The sequence below is a fragment of the Salmo trutta genome, chromosome 39 (assembly GCF_901001165.1).
Source record: "Salmo trutta chromosome 39, fSalTru1.1, whole genome shotgun sequence".
Classification (NCBI taxonomy): Eukaryota; Metazoa; Chordata; class Actinopteri; order Salmoniformes; family Salmonidae; genus Salmo; species Salmo trutta.
In genome coordinates this window covers 14,713,840-14,731,107 of record NC_042995.1, presented here as the reverse complement: position 1 = coordinate 14,731,107, position 17,268 = coordinate 14,713,840, and the positions used below count along the sequence as shown (strand labels likewise).

Below are 17,268 nucleotides of genomic sequence, written 5' to 3'. Positions count from 1 at the left end.
TAACCCTGGTGAACTCGACCCTAACCCTGGTGAACTCGAACCTAACCCTGGTGAACTCGAACCTAACCATGGTGAACTCGACCCTAACCCTGGTGAACTCGACCCTATGCTTGGGCTGGGAATTACCAGGGACCTCACAATATGATATTATCACGATACTTAGGTGCCGATAAGACATGTATGGTGACTCAAAACTATGATTTTATTTACATTTTAGTCATTTAGCAGACGCTCTTATCCAGAGCGACTTACAGTAGTGAATGCATACAATTCAAACATTTTTTTCTCCATACTGGTACCCCGTGGGAATCGAACCCACAACCCTGGCATTGCAAACACCATGCTCTACCAACTGAGCCACACGGGACTATTGCAATTTGATGTTCCAAACATATTGCTCACCATATGTCTGCTGCAGAGGGACAAGAGAGAGCCCTGAGAAAACACGTTTTTATCATTCATGAAATTAAAAGTGCTGACAATGAATTTGCTCCCTATTTAAAAAGAAGATGGAAAACAAGCTTTGAAGAAAAAATACTGACGTTTTGGTGAAGCTGCAGCCAACTAGCTCAAAAATAATATTGTCAAAAAGATACAATATATCATCAAAAATAATATTGTAATATTGTCAAAAAGTTACAATATATCATCAAAAATAATATTGTAATATTGCCCAAAAGATACACTATATCATCAAAAATAATATTGTCAAAAAGATACAATATATCATCAAAAATAATATTGTAATATTGTCAAAAAGATACAATATATCATCAAAAATAATATCCCGACATGTAACTGTAGAGATCTTTTCCCATCACTACCCTACACTGCTCTCACATCTGGAGGCCAGGATACACACCACACACACACACACACACACACACACACACACACACACACACACACACACACACACACACACACACACACACACACACACACACACACACAGACACACACACACGTCACACACACGTCACACACGTCACACACACACACACACGTAACGTCACAGCACCAGGCTTCTGGGAAGGGACCCAGCAGTAGGGTAAGGGATCCATGCCTGGACATGATGTCTATACCCACTGAGCAACTCGTTAGTAATTTATTCTCTGGCCATAGTATTACCATAATTCACACTCTTCAACAATAATATTATGTTGTAACAGCATAAAAATGAGGAACAGACACAGGCGCTATGTTTACCTCTGTAACCAAGATAACAAAAGAACAGCTTCTTTCTGCCGTCCATTTAATTAGCTACTAACATGGAGACTGTGGGTATGTCCCAAATGTCAGCCTATTCCCTATATAGTGCATTCATTTGGAAAAGGGGCCATAAGGCTCTTGTCAAAAGTAGTGCACTATATAGGGAATAGGATGCCATTTGGGTGACATCCTGTGACTTAAGGAGGACACGCCATCTGAATTAAGTGAGGGATGGACGATAGAGAGATGAAAGGAGGAAAAGGAGAGATAAAAGGTTGGAGAGGAGGAGAGGGGAAAATGTGGAAAATGAAAGTGTGTTAGAATACAATGCAATACAGCAAGGTGACACATCCATACATTATCCTAAGTAAGTAAATATTTCAGCACCCACTTGAAGTATTAGAATACTACACAGGGTTGCAGACCAGACCGTGCAGTGTGCCATATCACTTCTTTTTCTATGTGGACATAAGAATATAGCCCTCCATCAGCGTTAGTAAAACAACATACTGAAGGTTGTCAGTTTGTTACCTCAGCTCCCCTGCTCTTCCTGTTTCAACTGACTCCTCCACCGCTCGTTTGTGCAATAGTAATGGTCAGTCTCCTACAAAGTCCTCCCATGTTACCTTCTATTCACCCATGTTGAACTCCACCCTAACCCTGGGGAACTCGACCCTAACCCTGGTGAACTCGAACCTAACCCTGGGGAACTCGACCCTAACCCTGGTGAACTCAACTCTAACCCTGGTGAACTCAACCCTAACCCTGGGGAACTCGAACCTAACCCTGGGGAACTCGACCCTAACCCTGGTGAACTCAACTCTAACCCTGGGGAACTCAACTCTAACCCTGGGGAACTCAACCCAAACCCTGGTGAACTCGACCCTAACCCTGGGGAAATTGATCCTAACCCTGGTGAATTCGACCCTAACCCTGGTGAACTCGACCCTAACCCTGGTGAATTCGACCCTAACCCTGGTGAACTCGACCCTGGTGAATTCGACCCTAACCCTGGTGAACTCGACCCTAACCCTGGGGAACTCGACCCTAACCCTGGTGAACTCGACCCTAACCCTGGGGAACTCAACTCTAACCCTGGGGAACTCAACCCTAACCCTGGTGAACTCGACCCTAACCCTGGGGAACTCGACCCTAACCCTGGTGAACTTGACCCTAACCCTGGGGAACTTGACCCTAACCCTGGTGAACTCGACCCTAACCCTGGGGAACTCAACTCTAACCCTGGGGAACTCGACCCTAACCCTGGTGAACTCGACCCTAACCCTGGTGAACTCGACCCTAACCCTGGTGAACTTGACCCTAACCCTGGGGAACTTGACCCTAACCCTGGCGAACTCGACCCTAACCCTGGTGAACTCGACCCTAACCCTGGGGAACTCGACCCTAACCCTGGGGAACTCGACCCTCACCCTGGGGAACTCAACTCTAACCCTGGGGAACTTGATCATAACCCTGGTGAACTCGACCCTATGCTAGGGCTGGGAATTACCAGGGACCTCACAATATGATATTATCACGATACTTAGGTGATGTATGGTGATTCAAAACTGTGATTTTATTGCGATTTGATGTTCCAAACATATTGCTCACCATATGTCTGCTGCAGAGGGACAAGAGAGAGCCCTGAAAAAAACACGTTTTTATCAGTCATGAAAATAAAAGTGCTGACAACGAATTGGCTTCCTATTCAAAAAGAACAAGCTATGAAGAAAAAAATACTGACGTTTTGGTGCAGCTGCAGCCAACTAGCTCAAAAATAATATTGTAATATTATCAAAAAGATACAATATATCATCAAAAATAATATTGTAATATTGTCAAAAAGATACAATATATCATCAAAAATAATCTTGTAATATTGTCAAAAAGATACAATATATCAACCTAAAATAATATTGTAATATTGTCCAAAAGATACAATATATCATCAAAAATAATATCCCGACATGTAACTGTAGAGATCTTTTCCCATCACTACCCTACACTGCTCTCACATCTGGAGGCCAGGATACACACCACAGTTATACACACACACACACACACACACACACACACACACACACACACACACACACACACACACACACACACACACACACACACACACACACACACACACACACGTAACGTCACAGCACCAGGCTTCTGGGAAGGGACCCAGCAGTAGGGTAAGGGATCCATGCCTGGACATGATGTCTATACCCACTGAGCAACTCGTTAGTAATTTATTCTCTGGCCATAGTATTACCATAATTCACACTCTTCAACAATAATATTATGTTGTAACAGCATGATCATGTGTAGGGGTTACAATCCAATGAGTCATTAAAACCATCAAGTTTGAGCAGGGAGAGATATTCATGGCAGGTTAGCCAGAGGAGGGGAGGGCGGGCAGCTGGGCACAGCTGTAACCACAGGCCACCCGGGAGCTCAGCTCATTCACACTGACTGTGTTCTGCTGGATTATACCAAATGTCATTGCAGCTGTAGACTCTGCATTCTGTTCAGCAAGCTTTGAGTGAGGCTGTAATAGGGGATGGGGGATGTCAACAGCACCCCCATCTGGTTAACACAGCAACCTACACCTATTTCTCAACATTCCATTTTGTTTCTTTCACTCTGGATGCGTTCCAGTCAATCTCCCAACTCAGCCACAATGAAATGAAAACCACTAGGTGGAGTTAAAGGGTTACATTGCCAAATGAGACACTCCTTTCCTTCGCATTGTCACAGAGAAGTACTCTAGAAGAGACTATTTATCTGGAATATGTTAACCAATTATTGCAGATGGGTAGTCTCCTCGAATGCACTTTTGTGTGACTTCACATACTGACCTAAGCAACATCAAAACTACCACGTAGCTGTACATGCCAATGTAACTCTCATGTAAATTATTCCACGGTTCTCGCACTGCAGACACACACACACTGCACTAAAAGGTCAAACTGAACATGATCAATTATCAAATCAGCTTCAGGGCATACACACACAAACACTATAACGAGGTGTTCTTTTCCTATCGTAGTCACATAGCTTCCAGTGTGTACTGCCCTGAGACATTAGGCCAGAAAACTCTACAAAGAAACACCTACTGTATATTGATACCAACTGCTCCACTACCACGTTCACATGGACATTTACTATATAGTTGACACACACATACACACACACACACGTTCGCACGCGCGCACACACACACACACACACACACACACACTAAAGCCATCGCCCTGTTACTCAAACGTAGGCCGTCCAGAGAGCAACAAAATAGTCTGAAGCTATTTTCTATTAATAGCTGCAGAGGCCATGGCTGCTGGTACTAAAATGCCTCTTGCTTCATGTTTTGTTAGGCTTCCTTGCTGTCTGACAGAGTTCAGGGTGAAAGGTCTTCTGGTTAGAGAGTCTGTTTGGCCTACATCTGAGGCGCCATATTTACACAAGCATTATTATTTCTGCTGGGAGGCATTCAGGTCAGGCAAAGACCTGAATTAGAAAACCCAAGCAAATATGTGCCTCTTATTTTTAGAATCCCAAACACTTTTGCACATTTCAGTTTCACATCGGACGCCATCTTGCTTGGACACCGCTACTGTTGGATGTTTGAGTAATAATCACATAACTTATAAGCTACAATAGCTACAATAGCTATTACAATACTTTGTCATGGTCTCTAACGACAATCCTACTAAAGTTGCGAGTTATTTTAAATTATAAACTGGGTGGTTCGAGCCCTGAATGCTGATTGGCTGACAGCCATGGTATATCAGACCGTATACCACGGGTATGACAAAACATGTATTTATACTGCTCTAATTACATTGGTAACCAATTTATAATAACAATAAGGCACCTCGGGAGTTTGTGGTATATGGCCAATATACCATGGCTAAAGGCTGTATCCAGGCACTGCGCGTTGCGTCGTGCATAATAACAGCACTTAGCCGTGGTATATTGGCCATATACCACGCGCCCTCGTGCCTTATTGCTTAATTATTTCCAAGACCAAGTCTGTACAACAGCAGATAAACCTGTCGCCTCTGAGCTCTGCCGGCCAATGGGAGTGAAGGGGGAACACACTGATAAGGTCCTCTCTCTCTCAGGAGCGATCGAGTTAGCTACACTGTAGCCTAGCTGAGTAATGTCTTGTTAGTTGACTAGCTCTGCAACGTCCCTGTGTTTAAATGTGGAGCTTCTTCAGCTGCTGGGCTCTGCCTGTCTGACACACAAGTTCACAGAGTGTCACAGAGTCTCCCATCATTACTCAGGATGGATAGGCCTACAAGAACGACAAGTTAGTTAGAGTCTGTGATCTGTTCAGGTAGGATATATGGGCGCAATGATTGCTGGGGTCTAGCTATATGTTGTCATACAGAGGTTGCAGTTAGCCTGTGTTGGATTGTACTGGTAGCAGTGGGGTCCATTTAACTGGATAGAGGTTGTCAGTTAGCCGGACCATTTGACTGAACAAAACTGGCACATGGTTGATGAGTAAGGCGTACTCTGATATTTCTCGACCCACAACTAAGGGTTGTTTGTGAGCTTCGTCCATGTGATTAAGTGCAGTGAAGAACGCTACGATACCGGAGGAGGAAGAGGGCCCAGCCCAGTCGGCTGCCACGGAAACCAGAGGTCAGGTCACAGCACTGAACAGGCAGAACGGAGAGAGGGAGCGGAGAAGAGAGAGAGAGAGAGAGAGAGAGAGAGAGAGAGAGAGAGAGACACTCCAGGGGTAAGGTAGAGAGGTCTGTATGCTCAGTTGTTATTACAGATACATGTGTATCCAATGACAACATAAGTAAAAGTAGTGGTAACAGTATCAATTGCTAGTGGTACAAGTAGAAGTAGCAGCATGAAAGTGGTAGTGGGCTAATATCAGCAGTTTCAATATGGTAGAGGTAGTATGCATATTGAACCTTTATTTAACTAAGCAAGTCAGTTAAGAACAAATTCTTGTTTACAATGACGGCCTACGTCGGCCAAAACCTGGAAGATGCTGGGCCAATTGTGCGCCGCCCGATGGAACTCCCAATCACGGCCAGATGTGATGCAGCCTGGATTCAAACCAGGGACTGCAGTGACGCCCCTGGCACTGAGATGCAGTGCCTTAGACCTCAGGATATGAGCATACAGTAGCAGGCTGACGAGTTTTGACAGGGTTCCTCACGTGGGCCTCCTCACACTGACTTAACCCTCTTTTGACCCGAGTCAATCAGAGAGCGGTCTAGGATAGAACATTAGATTCTATGTTCACTTGGATGAGAACGCACTGAACCATATCACAGGCTGCCTGTAGAGTTTGTTTAGCTACGAATTGATTCCCAACTCAAACATCTGAATATGGAATCCGCGACATGACAATGTTGCTAGGCATAACTGTGTCACTTATTCCGCAAGCTCATTCTGTGGACTTGACTAAATGTCAGCATGATCCTATATCAACATAGAATTAAACTGAAGCCACTGTATCCTCCCATCTACATCAATCACAACATCAATCAAATGGTCAATTCAAAACAATCCATATTTATCTTTCTAACAGTGAGCCAAGGCTCCTATAGACGTAACTGAATGGAGGGGACCTAGTAGTTCTACAGCATAAACGTCCGTATTCCATTCAGACTACTGTGTGTTTCTGACACCACTGCCTTGGTTATTCTAAGTAACAACAGGCCTGGGAAAGCAGGGTGAAAAAATAGAGCAGAAATAGCTGGAATTTAGCTGAGTGTGAAGCCAGAGGAGAGGATTGGGAACTGTGGGCAGTCACCCTTTTTCGTCAGGGTCCCATACATCAATGGACTGGAAATCCAAACAACTCTTCCACCCTTCTCTGAGGTTGAAGCTAGGGAGAAGCCGTGGACAAGGGAGGCTGGAGCTAGGAAGCAGCCGTGGACGAGTGAGGTGGAAGCTAGGAAGCAGCCGTGGACGAATGAGGCTGAAGCCTGGAAGCAGCCGTGGACGAGTGAGGCTGGAGCTAGGAAGCAGCCATGGACGAGTGAGGTGGAAGCTAGGAAGCAGCCGTGGACGAATGAGGCTGAAGCCAGGAAGCAGGTAAATGAAGACTTATTGTTGTAATAATTTGTTAATGACACTTGTTTTCAGGCTTCTCTCTCCAAATAAGATATAATTCACATCGCAAATAAATTCACATATGAAAAGTCATTTGAAACAATATGTGAATCTCAAACAGCAGTAGCCTATTGTGAAATGGAAACATACTGTAGCCGGACACACAACTTGTGTGTCAAATAGAATATATCTTATTAAACCCTCCTGACCGACAGAAGTAGACCTGGCCTATAAAACGCTTCCTTCCTTCAGGCTCATTCTCTAATAGTGACAGGAAATGAAAACGGCTCGACTTCCTCGGCCTGATGAAGTCTACAGGTCCCGCTGGCAGAAGGGCCGGCCCGTACGGCCCTCTATTACAGATGAACAGAGGCACAGAGAAACAGGAACGCCTCTAAACTAGTCTCCCGGTTGGCATGCAAGATGGTAATAACCGTAGAGCAAAATACGTGAGTCCAACTCTCCAAGCTTTGTGATCTTGAGCAAGTGTGTAGGTAGTCTATATGCGTGTTCTACTGAACAGCCACAAACATGGTAATCAGTGATATTGACTTGAGGGGAATGGAGGGCCTCTTACACAGCCCCTATTCTATTTCACATGGGCTGAAAGCCCAGCTCTGTTTGAAATATATTGTTTGTGAATATCTCCATGTGAAGATTTAGCCTTTGTATAACAGATTGCCACAGTTCATATTCAACAAAATGACTAAATAAATTGAATTCATGAACCCAATACCCAGTACAAACACTTATATTGGAGGAGTGTAAGGGATTGAAATGGCTTAAATCATATACATGCTTTTCCCATGACTGACCACATTAATGTGTGAGTCCTTGTAGGAGAGACTTAATTGGCAACAGACACTGAGATTTGGCAACGGAAATGAATGTTTACTTTACATGTGGTTCTATTTCAGTAGATACCCCTTTTTCTCAAAGGAGAGATCACTTTCCATATAGACAATTAATAAACCAAAACCATGTCCAAAAATTCCATTTGTTTAGTGAAATGACTGCTAATTAACAGTATACATTTCACACTACAGTTGTGAAACATAGCACCCAAAAACGTTTTAAAGAACTGAAAATCGTACAAAAATCCATCATTCAATATTACAAACTAACTAAATGATCACCCTCAGCCAGATCGTAGTTGTCAGGCAGCCCCTCGTGGCATCCAACTCCTGTGTTTGAACAAAACCACAGTTTTGAATGTTTTCCTCTCCTGACGGTTATTTTCATTTCTCCAAGCTGTAAAACATCATCCTAGTATGATTTTCTACTGCATAAACATTGCACTGTTTCTCTCACAGAGACAGCAGGAGCACTTCACTCTGTGTATCACCTGAGGGAGCCATCTTGAGATAATGCAGAAGCCAAAAGTCAGTAGCCTATCGGTGATGGTGGGCTAGCAGTAGTTGTATAGCCTGGCCCCAGATCTGTTTGTGCTGTCTTGTCATAGGATAAGAGTCAGATCACAGAGACCTGGGACCAGGCTAGTAGTTGTAGGAATGGTGTGTCAATGTGTCTCCTGATAAACCAACAAATAGTCCCCTTCATACACAAATCCAATAACATGCTATCTTCGCTTCTAGGATTTTGTTTGTCTTAGGGTCCACTTTTTCAGTCAGATAGCATCTGTAATTGACTGATAAATAATAGAGATATAAAATGCAAGCAACAACTCTAAATAACAATCTGACCCAGATAGCATGGTGTCGGTCAACAATAGCAACTACCACAACAAATTACATTCTGCGTGAAATTAAATTAGAACTCTAGCGGCAGCAGATTCGCAGACGCAAATCCACGGTTGATTTCCCCAAGGACAAGTATGCGAGGGGGAAAAAAATGCGAACCAGTTATTTCTGCTGGTGTGGCGTGCAGACGCACTGTCTTCTTTCTCCAGTTAGCTTCATCATTTGATTGAAGTCCGGCCAGGGAACAAGAATTGTCAGGTGACATTCACTGAGACTTATTTTCGAGCTGAGACAGAGCTGCGATTCAGCACTGAGTGAAAAAGCAAAGTGGGCAAAAGGGATGGCAGGTTGAACCAATCCAGACGCTACTACACACACACTCTGAAAAACATTCCGGAGATGTCTCTGTCAAGGTCGTCACCCCCCCCCCCCCCCTTTAAAAAAATGTGTGTGTGCGGGAGTGCGTGCGTGTGTGTGTGCGTATGTGCAGAGTGTAAGGTGGGGTAGCTTTTAGGCAAGATCGAGTTGAAATCAAAACCCTTTCCTAAAAGATCCCAGTGTGATCCATCACAATGTGTGATCAATCAACTGGACTCGCCTAAACAGCACTGTAGCCTGAAGACAGACCTCACGATGACTATACTGAGGAGACACGCTCAGTACACGTCCAGTACAGAATATCTACCTACCTTCTTTGAACACATGCATCCAGTTAGACCTGCAGTCTGCAGTCTTTGAACAGGTACGGGCAGTTATCAATGGTCTTTGAACACATGGTCTTGATTGTTTTGACTGGAGGTTTTGACTGGAGAATGTCTCTCTGGGTGTCTGTCTCTGTTTATGCCAGCTAGACTAGAACATGTACATTATACAGTGAAAACTGTCTAAAGTGGCACTGAGCATCAACCAACCTGTAGCTCAGAGGAGTTTTCCTTATTCAATCTTACACTAACAGTGATTGCACAAACTTAACCTCACCCCTAACCCTAACATTAAACAATTGGGATTACGTCTATACTTAACCCATCACATTTCTCGCCTAAATAAACCATTCACATTTGTTTTTGCCCTCAAGGCATTATGGACTAACAGTTATATTTTTGTTTCATCAGACCAGAGGACATTTCTCCAAAAGGTACAATATTTGACCCCATGTGCAATTGCAAACCGTAGTCTGGCTTTTCTATGGCGGTTTTGAAACAGTGGCTTCTTCCTTGCTGAGCGGCCTTTCAGGTTATGTCAATATAGGACTCGTTTTACTGTGGATATAGATACTTTTGTACCTGTTTCCTCCAGCATCTTCACAAGGTCCTTTGCTGTTGTTCTGGGATTGATTTGCACTTGATTTTCACTTTTTGCACGTTCATTTCTAGGAGACAGAACGCGTCTCCTTCCTGAGCGGTATGACAGCTGGGTGGTCCCATGTTGTTTATACTTGAGTACTATTGTTTGTACAGATGAACGTGGTACCTTCAGGCGTTTGGAAATTGCTCCCAAGGATGAACCAGACTTGTGGAGGTCTACAGTCTTTTTTCTGAGGTCTTGGCTGATTTCTTTTGATTTTCCCATGATGTCAAGCAAAGAGGCACTGAGTTTGAAGGTAGACCTTGAAATACATCCACAGGTACACCTCCAAATGACTCAAATGATGTCAATTAGCCTAACAGAAGCTTCTAAAGTCATGACATCATTTTCTGGAATTTTCCAAGCTGTTTAAAGGCACAGTCAACTTACTGTATGTAAACTTCTGATCCACTGGAATTGTGAAACAGTGAATTAGAAGTGAAATAATCTGTCTGTAAACAATTGTTGGAAAAATTACTTGTGTCATGCACAAAGTAGATGTCCTAACCGACTTGCCAAAAACTATAATTTGTTAACAAGAAATTTGTGGAGTGGTTGAAAAACAAGTTTTAATGACTCCAACCTAAGTGTATGTAAACTTCCGACTTCAACGGTATATCCACAGTAAAACGAGTCCTATGTCGACATAACCTGAAAGGCCGCTCAGCAAGGAAGAAACCACTGCTCCAAAACCGCTATAAAAAAAACAGACTACGGAAGACTATGGTTTGCAACTGCACATGGGGACAAAGATCGTACTTTTTGGAGAAATGTCCTCTGGTCTGATGAAACAAAAATAGAACTGTGTGGCCATAATGACCATCGTTATGTTTGGAGGAAAAAGGGGGATGCTTGCAAGCCGAAGAACACCATCCCAACCGTGAAGCACGGGGTGGCAGCATCATGTTGTGGGGGTGCTTTGCTGCAGGAGGGACTGGTGCAATTCACAAAATAGATGGCATCACGAGAGAGGAACATTATGTGGATATATTGAAGCAACATCTCAAGACATCTGTCAGGAAGTTAAAGCTTGGTTGCAAATGGGTCTTACAAATGGACAATGACCCCAAGCATACTTCCAAAGTTGTGACAAAATGGCTTAAGGACAACAAAGTCAAGGTATTGGAGTGGCCATCACAAAGCCCTGACCTCAATCCTATAGAAAATGTGTGGGCAGAACTGAAAAAGTGTGTGCGGAGGCCTACAAACCTGACTCAGTTACACCAGCTCTGTCAGGAGGAATGGGCCAAAATTCACCCAACTTATTGTGGGAAGCTTGTGGAAGGCTCCCCAAACATTTGACCCAAGTTAAACAATTTAAAGGTAATGCTACCAAATACTAACTGAGTGTATGTAAACTTCTGACCTGCTGGGAATGTGATGAAAGAAATAAAAGCTGAAATAAATCATTCTATCTGCTAGCATTCTGATATTTCACATTCTTAAAATAAAGTGGTGATCCTAACTGACTTTAGACAGGGAATTTTTACTAGGATTAAATGTCAGGAATTGTGAAAAACGGAGTTTAAATGTATTTGGCTAAGGTGTATGTAAACGTCCGACTTCAACTGTATATCAGTAATACTCAGTAATGTTATCCTTCTGTGACCTTATAGGAGTGGGAAGAAACCATTAGGTAACTGCAACTAAATGGACCAAAGGGTTGCCAGTATAAATCACAAGTAAGGAGGGAAGGGGTAACAACATGGTGCCAGTTTGTGAATACCTCTTTGAGATAACGTCTAGTAACTAAATTAATACATACTGATACTAAATGAGTATGATGTGGACATATCAGTGAAATGCACATGCTCCAACCAGAACTATATGAAGAGTTTCATTCCAAAACGCTATATAGACATTTTTCAGAGATGTTGGTCAATGAGCTTTAATTGTTTTAAGAAATTCTAAAAGAGATTGGTGTGTTTTTTTTCCCTATGGCATGGGGTTGTTCAATGACAGACATGTACAGTATTTGCTTAAAATCTATCACTTCCTGGTTTCATATCAGAGGGAGAAATAATCATATTATTTTCAAAATGCTTTTTATCTCCCATTACTCGCAGAGAAATAAGTAGCTTTGCTATGTTTTACACAGTCAAATGTAGCAAATAAGACAAAAGAAATTGATATCAATATTTAAAATATATATATTTTTTGATATATCATTAAATACAGTAATATGAGATTTGCATGTAAAACATTTATATTTTACATTTGAGTCCTTTAGCAGATGCTCTTATCCAGAGTGACTTATAGTAAGTGCATTCATCTTAAGATAGCTGTGTGAGACAACCACATATCACAGTCAAATATAAATGATACGAACATTCCATTACAGCTAAACAACGTAAATATAGCGTTTTGCCAAAAAATACAATGATTTCTTACACACATCTAAAATCTATGATTTTAAAATTTGAGAACAGTAATATTTTACACACACGTGAAGGCACCCATTAGCAATCATTTCTGATGAAAAAACACAAATGGAAATAGGTGGAAAATAGGTGGATATAGCATATTGGAAATAAACTCTTCATATGCTATACTGTACAGAATGTACATTAAATTAAGTAATATATGCCTGGATGAGTCTCAGGGCTACTTAGCAACAACGGAACATAAACAGTAAACATACAGCATGTCCAGTAATGGCCTTTTCTTGTTATGGCCTGACTGAAACTTCAAGCTGGTGTCTTTAGTAGAATGACTCAATAAGATAAACTAAGACACCCTAGCTACTGCTTTTCTCCTTCTCTTCCCCCTTTTTCTTCTTTTAAACCATTAATGGAAGTGATGTCCAAAAATAGGTCCTGAATGTAAACCTTCTAGCTCCTCACAAACGTCAACAAACTGGTTTCACTTCCTGTTCGTGGATCACATCGGAAAATAATAATTACTCTACTCTGAATCTCTTAGCTGAGTAGTTGGTCGAAATTTTCCATTCGGTATCATGTGATTTCATTAGGCCTATCTGACACAGAATCAATACAGAATCAACACCCACTAATCAACACCCAACACCCACTAAGGGAATCCAAAGATAGACTGTCAAATGGCAATTTATGACAAGATAAGCAAGCTACAAAACAAAATATGATATGACAAAAACATGCTGGAAAAAACTGAATACACGACAGCATGTATCTACTAGCTGTACTTGCCAGTGTCTGTAGGAATAGACTACTGGGATACCACTACCGTATCTGAATATTGTGGAGAAGAAGAAGCAACCCTGCTTTATCTCAATGATACATAATGTATGCAGTGATAGGATATCCAAAAACAGAGTTACGACCTTGTTAGTGTATAATATGATAGGACTTGGGAGTGATCCAAAAATTATAAATCCCAAACCACCTTTGCCAGTTTCGGTTTGCAATTAATGTTCCCTGTACTCTCAATAGGTGCCCTTGGGGTTTTAGTCTGGGTTTCTGTATAAGCACTTTGTGACATCTGCTGATGTAAAAAGGGTTTGATAAATACATTTGGTTCATTTATTGATTGATTTATTTATTGATTGGTTGTACTGTCCGAGGATTTCGGGATGAGAAATTACACACCCAAGGAGGCAACACCCAATTGCACCCAGGTAGACGATTGATTGTAGACTTCAAAGGAGCCTTCTAGAGATAATAGATAGCAGATAAAACACACTTTTCATCACCCTAACTGAATCAGAGACCCAAAATACTTTATATGTTACATCATATGCTGTTGATGTCAACTAGTTTAGAACTTCTGGTAACGATGAACTAACTACCTGTCCTTTCTGTTGCCATATACCTGACACACCTAGCAAACCTGACATGTTGCTTTTGGAATTGAGTATTTTAAACAACGTGGCACCGTCATAAGATGCCACCTTTCCAACTAATTTATTCCCTGCTTGAGCTGCCTGTAAGCTGTAAGCGCTGTTATTATGAATTGGAAACGTCTCGGAGCAACAATGGCTCAGACGCAAAGTGGTATGCCACACAAGCTCACAGAACTGGACCGCCAAGTGCTGAAACGCGTAAAAATCGTCTGTCCTCGGTTGCAACACTCACTACCGAGTTCCAAACTGCCTCTGGAAGTAATGTCAGCACAATAACTTTTCGTCAGGAGCTTCATGAAATGGGCTTCCATGGCCGAGCAGCCACACACAAGCCTAGGATCACCATGTGCAATGCCAAGCATTGGCTGGAGTGGTGTAAAGATCGCCGCCATTGAACTCTGGAGCAATAGAAACGCATTCTCTGGAGTGATGAATCACACTTCACCATTGGGCAGTTCAACGGACAAATCTGGGTTTAGTGGACGCCAGAAGAACGACACCTGCCTGATTGCATTGTGCCAACTGTAAAGTTTGTTGGAGGAAGAATAAAGGTCTGGGGTAGTTTTTCATGGTTCGGGCAAGGCCCCTTAGTTCCAGTGAAGGGAAATATTAAACCTACAGCATACAATGACATTGTAGACGATTCTGTGCTTCCAACTTTGTGGCAACAGTTTGGGGAAGGCCTTTTCCTGATCCAGTATGAAAATTCCCCGTGCACAAAGCGAAATCCATACAGAAATGATTTGTCGAGATTGGTGTGGAAGAACTTGACTGGCCTGTAAAGAGCCCTGACCTCAACTCCATCGAACACCTTTTGGATTAATTGGAATGCCGACTGCGAGCCAGGCCTAATCGCCCAACATCAGTTCCCGACCTCACTAATGCTCTTATGGCTGAATAGAAGCAAGTACCCGGAGCAATGTTCCAACATCTAGTGGAAAGCCTTCCCAGAAGAGTCGATAATGTTATAGCAGCAAAGTGGGGACCAACTCCATATTAATGCCCATGATTTGGAATAAGATGTTCGACGGGCAGGTGTCCACTTACTTGTGTAGTGTAGCTCGTAAGGGAGAATACCAGTCACAGGAAAGATACTGCCTCTACTCCTGCATCCTAGAGCATCAAAGTCACCATAGTTTAACTGTCAACATAAAAAGGGAATAATTTCTGTTGCCTCTGTTTAATGGATTTAAATGTAAATTGAATTCAATTATATTATATTCAATCACATTCAGGCTTGTAGGAAATTCCCACAATTCACACTGACTGAGTTTCCTGAATCATTGGTCTATGTCACATTCATTGCCCTGTTTGGGGAACAACAACATAATGGGGACGGGTCCGCAAATCGTGAGACAGCTCATTTTTTTCATGTCTCTGTCTTTGACCCCGTGACAGTTCAGTTCACACTGGTAAGAACCATCTCAGTGCCATCAAAACGCATTGTCACGTCCTGCCAAAGCATCGCTACATAAGCGTAATTGCAGGGTTAGCGCTACACGGGATCCTTGGGACGTCCCAACCCTAACCCTAACCTTAACCCCTCCATTCACCTTAGGGCTCTCCAACCCTGTTCCTGGAAAGCTATTGTCCTGTAGGTTTTAACTCCAACCCTGTTCCTGGAGAGCTATCGTCCTGTAGGTTTTCACTCCAACCCTGTTCCTGGAAAGCTATTGTCCTGTAGGTTTTAACTCCAACCCTGTTCCTGGAGAGCTACCGTCCTGTAGGTTTTCACTCCAACCCTGTTCCTGGAGAGCTATCGTCCTGTAGGTTTTAACTCTAACCCTGTTGCTGGAGAGCTATCGTCCTGTAGGTTTTAACTCCAACCCTGTTCCTGGAGAGCTATTGTCCTGTAGGTTTTAACTCCAACCCTGTTCCTGGAGAGCTACCGTCCTGTAGGTTTTAACTCCAACCCTGTTCCTGGAGAGCTATTGTCCTGTAGGTTTTAACTCCAACCCTGTTCCTGGAGAGCTATCGTCCTGTAGGTTTTAACTCCAACCCTGTTCCTGGAGAGCTATCGTCCTGTAGGTTTTAACTCCAACCCTGTTCCTGGAGAGCTATCGTCCTGTAGGTTTTCGCTCCAACACCAGCTGTGACTAACCTGATTCAGCTTATCAACCAGGATGGTAGCTCTCCAGGAAGAGGGTTGGAGAGCCCTGCTTTACCCTAACCTTAACCATAACCACAGGAGGTTGGTGGAACCTTAATTGGGGAGGGCAGGCTCATTGTAATGGCTGGAGCGGAATCGGTGGAATGGTATCAAATACGTCAAACACATGGTTTCCATGTGTTTGATGCCATTCCATTAACTCCTTTCCAGCCATTATTATGAGCCGTTCCTCCCTAAAGCAGCCTCCCTTACCTAACCCTAACTTTAGCCCTTACCGTAACCATTTTAAATGTAAACTTCAGGTATGAGCGTCCCAAGGATCCCAGATAGCAAGAGAGTCCACAAGAGATGGGGGGGGGGGGAAAACATCATTACACCATTCAACTGGACTGGAGCATGTGGACAGCTGCCAAATATGCAGCCAATAAAGCCGCTGCTAAAAATAAGTCCCAAGTATGTTTTTGTAAGGATTTCAATATGGGTCTGACTGCTGCAGACACTCTGCAGACGCTGTTACATGCACGCTTCATTCGGAAGGCACTCCCTCCTTTATTAACTGTGAAAATATGAAACAAATAATCTCTAATTATCAAAAGACAAGAAATATAAACACGTGTAGCCTTTAGGCCTACTCCGTACCGTTATACAGTGCCTTCAGAAAGTCTTCATACCTCTTTAGCTGTTACACATTTTGTTGTGGTACAGCCTGAATTCAAAACAGATTACATTTTTTACACATCTAAACACAATAATACCATCATGACAAAGTGAAAATATGTCTTTAGACATTTTTGCACATTTATTAAAAATTAAATACAGAAATGTCTAATTTACATAATTATTCACACCCCTGAGTCAATACATGATAGAATCACCTTTAGCAGCGATTACAGCTGTGAGTTTTTCTGGGTAAGTCTAAGAGCTTTGCACACCTGGATGGAACAATATTTGCACATTTATTATTTTTTTAATTCTTCAAGCTCTATCAAGTTGAT

The 17,268-nt window shown here is 42.6% G+C and overlaps 1 protein-coding gene across 2 annotated transcripts in view; it reads right to left on the bottom strand.

The window, feature by feature from the left end:
* LOC115179879 (rho GTPase-activating protein 6) overlaps positions 1-17,268 on the bottom strand; it is a 79,342-nt gene that overhangs the window by 60,321 nt on the left and 1,753 nt on the right. The window lies entirely within an intron of this gene.